We start from the raw sequence: 6809 nt of genomic DNA, 5'->3' as shown, positions 1-6809 counted from the left end.
GATAGTTTTATAGTTACAGTACAGTCTTGGAAATCTGAGGCTCCATATTTTAATTTTTTGGCTTAGCATCTTTCTGCAAAGATTTGAAAGCTGTTTTAAAAAGACTTTGTGTTGAGAATAAGAATTAAAAGTTTAAAACAGTGAAATGTATAATTTCAATCATATGGAACCATTATTATTATTAATCAGGCTAAATAAGGGTATGTGTTTATTGTTACCATTAACATCTCGTCACAAAATTGATGGATGTTTCTCAGGTCATTTGCACAAGTCATCTCCACGTTTAATTTCTGTAACTGTACACTCCTTTGCTAAGTGCCTTCATTTTGTCTGTACACACCATAGGAAGATTTAAGCAGAATTCTAGAGGTTTAACAATACCAAGGTTCTGCTGGCCTTCTTTCTGAAAATTTCGGAAATATGTCTTTAAAATGCTAATTTCAGAAAAACATTATAGCAGTTTCCTAGAATGAAAAGCAAAAACTTGCAACAATTTATATTGTTTTGATAAAGTAGAATGTAAAAAAAATTTCAATAACCATGTTTTTTGACTTATTCTCAATGGTTGTTTCAACATAAAAGAAATCGTTATGATATACCAGTAAATAATTTAAGAAATGTGTTTATTTTATGTTGTTTTTTTTTTTCTCCAAATCGACAAAACTCTTATTCTTAAGACCTAACACAATTTCTTTTGCATTGGGGATGTGTAGTACACATGGGTCACACAATTAACTGTATATTATTGTATTTTTAGGTTTGCTTTCAAGTTAAAGAATTTGCATTGCAGCTGTGAAAAAATATAAGTTATTTAAAACTGTTTCCTGATGAAATACATTAAATTAAAAAATTTTTGCAAAATCCAGTTAAATATGTTAAGGGTGCCCCTCCCCCCTCTTAAATCCGCCTACAATACAAACATGATAATAAGCAGTGTTCAAAAGTCTAGAAGATTGCCAAAGCATCTTAACTCAGGTGCACATGCCCCCATCTAAGTTTTTTTTTTAATCTAAAATTATACCCCTCCCCCCTCCCTTTAAAAATTTCAATGCAACAGCCTGCTGCCCTTTTATGGAAACCTTTACCTAACATTCACACAAAAAACAATTTTGCTTCCTCTTTCTCTATAGCTTGACAAAAAAGGTCCCACAATCAGATTACCTGCATTTCTCATTAAACCCATTAAACAGGCAAAAGTACAGTCAAAGCTGCATTACAGCTACATTTATTTTTTTTTTCTCCTGAAGGAAATATAAGTTCAAAATATAAACGGCAAGATCAGACTATAGAAGCATCATAGATATTGTGAAACTTAAAGATTTCAAATGGGAAAAAAACTTGAAATCTGGATTTTCTTCAAAATATCTTCCTATCTGTAACTAAAACGGAGGTGATTGTAATATGTCTGTGCAGAATTAAGTCCAGTTTATGTGTGTGTGAAATTATGTATCCATAAAAACAAACTTTTTAGTATTGAAAATTATTTGTTTTTTACTTGATCGTTTCATTATGAATTCACTTGAAAATACAGTAAAACCTGTAAAGTTGACCACCTGTCTAAGTTGACCGCTATTTTCAGGCACAGAATTAGATCGTATCATGTTTTCAACCTCTATAAGTTGACCACCTGCTTAAGTTGACCACAAAAGTAGTGCACCGCAAGTGGTCAGCTTACACAGGTTTTACTGTATTATCTTTTCAGTATGAGACACATAGTAGTTTTTACTCATAAAATCAAAAGTATGCATGCAGTATTTTGTGCAAGATCAACATTATTTAACCCGATTTAATAAAAAATATTATGTATAAAACTTGTTCTAAATATGACATGCACCTGAGAATAATTTTTATAAGATTCTACTTTGTTTTTAGCCTACTTTCCCAGTAAAAGTCAGAAAAAGGAGAGAAAAGCATGAAAGAAGACTGAATGCATCATAAATATATCACAGAAAAACAAGAGAAGTCAAAAATAAATAAAATAGTTTAATTCATAATTAAAAATTGGAAAGTAGGGTATTGTGATGGGGGAAAATATCTGTAGGTCTGTCTGTACCTCCCCCCTTTAATAACTTTTGAATAAATAGTCCAATTCGGACCAACTTTTCTTCGTTCGAAAGATCTGGTCGAGGACACCTCATTCACATATTTCACTTTTTGATTTGAACAATTTTTTGTTCACTTTTGAAAAGTTCATAAAAACTTAACATTAGCAGCTATGGGGAAGTTCAAGGCGAATATGAATCTTGCACTTGTGTGGAGGCAAATTTGCTTCAGACAAACTTTGTGGGAAAAAGCTCTTGCTGAAGAATATGTATAGAAAATATCTTTTTGATTTGAACAATTTTTCATTCAATTTTGAACAGTTCAAATCCCTTAACATTAGTACCTACAGGGAAACTAAAAGTCAATACAGATCCTGAACTTAAAGGCGGATTTGCTTCAAACAAACTTTGTTTCAAATAGGTCTTGATAACAAACCCCAGACTCAGACAAAATTTGGACAAGGAAGGAAAATGACCGACTCCGACTCTTGGAATATTGATGTCTTCGACTCTAATTCCGATTCCGCTAACATTGGAAGAGTTTCAATCTTGGAGGGAAAGTAACTGGTTTTGACGCTGAGTCCTGGAATTAAAAATCTTTGACCCCCGCCTCTGACTCCTTAATCACAAAATAAGATAGACTCAGACTCCGCAATTTTTGTTGATATAATTTGCTTTTATTTTCATTCTAAAGTTTTAATTTATGTATTTAGTTTTTGGCAGAGTAAGTCGCAGTCCTTAATGTTTTAACAAAAAGATAAGCGCAGGCAATTTAAAAAAAAAAAATTTATACTGAAAATTATTTTTTTAAGTTGGCATTTTATTGTTATATATTTATTTTTGAAAGTACATTTATTCTTTTTTTTAATCATTTTTTAGAAACAAGGGAAAAACATTTTTTTTTTTTTTTGATATAATGAATTTATATAAATAAGCTTTTTATTTTTAATTTTTTTGGAAGCAATTTGGATTTTTGTAATGGAAAAAATGTAGGTATTGGCTGCTTTTTTTAAATAGTGTTACTACTTTATTTGTTTATTTACTTATTTTTTATGAATCTATTTCTTTAGATAAGCAAGACATATCTTATTTCTAGAAATCAGCATAAAAGGTTATGGTTGAAATAATTTGCAATTTTAGCTAATTTTGAGAATATTGATCAGATACTGTTGGTTCCTAGAAATATTATTCGATTAAGCTGGGATTTTTAACATTGCATCTATGGCATAGGAAATATTTGGTTCCGTGATATTTTATTCGTTTAAGCGGTTATAGTTCTAGAAAGTCGTTACGTATATGGGGAAGTAGGCTCGTTTAGTTCTAGGCGGAACTTCTTGTTTAATTAATTTGATTAAAACAGGGATAGAAGTGACCGACTTGTCACATATAGGACATTTTCCACAAAAAATATAGGACACATTATATGAATAATTTTGCTATGAAAAAAGAAATACATATCATATATTATTTAGTTATTCTTATCAATGATTTAGTTTTAAAAAAATTTTAAACAAAATTATAACTTACATCTGAAATGACTTTCCTGTAGTTGAAAGAAATATTTTTGTAAAAAGTGTACTTTACAGACTAAATAACTAAACAAAATTTGAACAAAGATAAATTTTTATTTTTTCTTTCCCACTTATGACCCAAGTACTAATTCCACTGCTCTTTGATTTTATATCTAAACTGAACCCTTTACCACTTGTATTAGGAACAAACAGAGCTAGAGAAGGATCCTTCTGACGTTTTTTAGAGTTTTCTTTATGCCTAAATGTTTTAGCATGCAGCCTCAATTGCGAAAATCCACTATTGCTTATGGGCACTGAACAGTTGCAAAAATGGCAAAAAGCGGTAAAATCATCTTTTCCTTTAGTGAACCATGCACCAAAATTTGTACAATTAATGTCCTCCTGATTCAACCATCCACACGAAATTTTGTTGAGCGATGCAATTTCGCCATTATAATTCCACTTATTACCACAAACTATGTTTTAACATCATAAGGAACTAACATTCCACAATCCCAAAATTCCACAAAAAAAAAAAAAAAGATTAGAACATTCCGATCAAAAAATGCACTGAACACAACACATACCAATATACCAACGAAAACCATGATGGAAAACAAAACAAATGGCTGTTGCCCCCCCCCCCCCAAACGCAAAATTCTAAAACCAACTTCAGATTTAGTTATCGAAACTCCACCCACTATAGAGTGACGTCACATTGCTGTAGCCAATGAGTGAAGATGCCTGTCGTAGGATTCAGTCAGTTGAGTTTTTTAATTTAAAATTCGTTTGGACACATATTTTCAACGAAAAATCCGATGTCAGAAAGTTTATTTACTGTTCCTTTTAAAAGATATATTGGGTAAAAAACGGGAATATAGGAAATATAAGACATTTTTGAAAAATATAGGAAATATAGGACGTGTTTGATGCTTTTTTTTGAAAATATAGGATATATATAGGACTATTTTGACCCCTGTTAAAAGCAAACTAAGAAACCATTTCAAAAGAATTTTTTAAAAACTGCAGTGGTTGCCTTTTAGTAAGTTCTTATTTCAAATGGCAGAGAACTTGACAATTGGCAAAATACAAACAGAACTAAAATGAAGAACAAGGGGGGAAAAAGTTATTGTCTCATTCGACTTCTTGCCTCCCAGAAAAGAATTAGTGAACAGAGAAACATTTAAACTTGATTTTTATTTATTTATTTTGTTGAATTTTGAAAGTTAATATTTTTTATAAGCAATTAATGAAGCTAAAACTTATTATTTTTATAAAAAAGCGAGTAGTTCTCTAAAATATGCGACTAGCTATAATTTAGTAATAAAAAAAATTAAGTTTACAATAAAATATTCAGAAGAAAATAAAATATCTAAGTACTTAATAATTAACTTACCGGACATTGCTAGTCAAAATTTTAGGATAGACTAAAAATTGAAAAAAAAAAAAAATCCTGAATTTGATTTTTGCAACATTTTTGAAAAAGTTTACCCTTGAAAATTCCAAGATTTCTGTATTTTATCGATTTTTTACACATCCTCAATAGACCAATTTTATTTTCAAAAATCTTCATTAACTTAAGACACTGCTGAAAATTTATGGTAATTTTTATGAGTCTTTTGAATCAACACAGATGCAAATGGTTTAAAAATTTCAAGTCTATATTAGAGTGGCAAAATTAGAAGTTTACAAGTCCTCAACTACACAATTACACATATAAGGAGAGTTAAAAATAATGCTAAACACATAATTATAAATGTTTAAATGGAAGACATATATTCTGATATTAGAATACCATGGTAAAGAGAAACAAGTGAATATTATTAAAACAGATGCAATCGAATTTCAAAATGTGAAAAATTGGGACTGATCAGGGATGTGCTAGCTGAAACCCACTTTTGGAATAATCTCAGGCACAGGAAAATAGTGACTTTGGAGCAGTTTGGCTCACCAAAAAGTTTGTTTTCTAGAATCTTGGAGCACCAATAGTGTAATTGGAGCTGCAAAAAGTATGTTTTGAAGTAAGGAACTACTACACACACACATGAATATCAGGGATGTGCCGACCAAAACTTGCTTTTGGAGCAATCTTGGGAGCAGGAAAATGGCGAGGTTGGAGCAGTAAAACGCTGAATTTAGAGCAGTAAAATTGCAAATTTGGAGTCGCTTGCAGCAGCAAAAATTTAAATTTTGGATCTATTTAGAGCAACTATTTATATTTCATACACAAAAACACGTGACATGATAAAATAATAAAAAAGGAGATTAAGTATGCAAAAACACCATAACTGCAACTATAAATTGAAGCTCTCTTACTTTTTTTTTTTCTTTTTGTCTAATAATTTTCACGAAAGACAAGTCCTGTCCTGCTCTACTTTTTTCTTACACTTCTTTTGATTTAAATTTAGTTCACACATTTACTTTGCTTAATACATCACTGCTTTAGTGCACATTTAAGTTAGAGTGTTTTGATACCTATTTTTAAAATTTGTTTGCTTTTATGTAACATATTCAAAAAGGCTTTTAAAAAAAGCACAAAAGAATGGTTGAATTTAAAAACTTTACCTCAACAAGTTACAAGTGAGTTTTAAAGAACTATTAGATTTTTTTTTTTTTTTTTGTATGTTTAAGTTATTTACTTATATTTGACCTTATTATTATTAATTTTTTTGGCATATATGTTTATATACTGAACTACTTTATTAACAAATTTGAAAATCAAGCAAAGGCAACATTAAAATCTTTTATTTTTAATTGTTTGATATTTAATCACAAAATTAATAATGAAATTACAATGAATAAAAACTGATTTTGAGGAATGGTGTCACAGAAAAGGAATTTTTAAATACATGTGAAAAAAAATTATGAAAAATTTTAAAAAAAGAAAAAATAAATAAAAATTTTAAGACAGACTAAGAATATGGAAAAAATGCCTGAATCTGAGAAACTTGAAATGTTTGCATATTCATTAGCAAAGCATTAGAATTCCCAGATTTTTTGCTATCTTAAGTGTCTCAAACCAAAACTAGAGATCAATTTTCTGTCCTAAAATTAAAGAAGAAACCCAAGATTAAAAACTGGTGAACAATATTAATTTTTACAAATGGCATTCGCTTAAATCAATTTGGATGCAACTGGATTGACATTTTCGAGTGGGCGTGGCAAGAAGACGAATTTACAAATCCTTATACTGAAAACAAAAGCTGAAAATAATGATAAGTGCAAAATTTTTCTAGTCAGAAGAACAGAATCACAT

The sequence above is a fragment of the Uloborus diversus genome, chromosome 2 (genome assembly GCF_026930045.1).
Source record: "Uloborus diversus isolate 005 chromosome 2, Udiv.v.3.1, whole genome shotgun sequence".
NCBI classification, from domain to species: domain Eukaryota; kingdom Metazoa; phylum Arthropoda; class Arachnida; order Araneae; family Uloboridae; genus Uloborus; species Uloborus diversus.
This window is presented reverse-complemented; position numbering follows the sequence as displayed.